At 47.1% G+C, this 981-nt stretch overlaps 1 protein-coding gene across 1 annotated transcript in view; it reads right to left on the reverse strand.

Annotated features, from left to right (window-relative positions):
* Nucleotides 1–981, reverse strand: part of TRAF5 (TNF receptor-associated factor 5) — a 60,539-nt gene that overhangs the window by 20,071 nt on the left and 39,487 nt on the right. The window lies entirely within an intron of this gene.

The raw sequence follows: 981 nt of genomic DNA on the forward strand, positions 1-981 counted from the left end.
GCTCTTGCTCAGGCTGGTCTCGAACTCCTGAGCTCAAATGATCCGCCCACCTCGGCCTCCCAGAGTGCTAGGATTACAGGCGTGAGCCACCGCGCTCGGCCTTAACTGTCTGGCTCTTAACAGAAAGAGTTTACTGACCCCTTCTCTGAAGGAAAAGAGAGCAAACAGTTTTTTGACAGTGAGATAACTAAATGTTATAGCTGTTCTTCGCCTCTAGTAGCAAGAAACAAGTGGTGGTGACAGTTGAAATCCACATCTTCTCTAAAATTCATTGATGTTACTCCTTAACTCTCACTCAGACAGTCAACATTCATCAAAACTCTGCTTCTTGTCATACCCTACATCTTATCTTAGGGAAGAGGGACAAGGATGAGGGCAGATATAAAAGAAACAGGTGGAAAGAAACCAGCCCTTGTTCTCTAGAAGCCTGGGATCTGGTCACTAACGCTGTTCCATGGTCCATTTGAATCTCATTTCCTCTGCAGGCATTAGTGACAACAAAGTCGAAAAAAAGCCTTGCTCTAGGACCCGACTATTTAAAACAAGGCGCAAAGGACACATGAAAACACAAAAAAGTTCCACGAACCTCCCGAGAAATCCCTGGGTTAACAGAGAAATCATTTACACATTTATAACCTCAATGCCTAAGGGATGCGGAGGTACGAGAAAAGAATGAATCATCTGAAATACATGTTCCTAACGTGTGGGTGTGAAGGGCAAACTTCAGCTGCCTCCGAGCGAGTCCCTGGAAGCTGGAGATGCCTGAGCTTTATCCATTCCTAGTGTGATCAAAACCGACCCAGGCCTGCCGGGCAGAGCCACGTTTCCAGCTTCGCATTGGAACCACCTCCCCCAGCTAGCAGAAGAGCAGCTTCAGGAGCTTCATTTCAAAGGCACTCAACTCCCCTCACCTACGCTTCCCTACACCTTGTCTGCGTGCATGTCCTATCAGTGCATCACCTTTAAACCACATCCTATCTC

Source organism: Propithecus coquereli, unplaced genomic scaffold (genome assembly GCF_000956105.1).
Source record: "Propithecus coquereli isolate 6110/MARCELLA unplaced genomic scaffold, Pcoq_1.0 Scaffold129, whole genome shotgun sequence".
In the NCBI taxonomy this organism is placed as follows: Eukaryota; Metazoa; Chordata; class Mammalia; order Primates; family Indriidae; genus Propithecus; species Propithecus coquereli.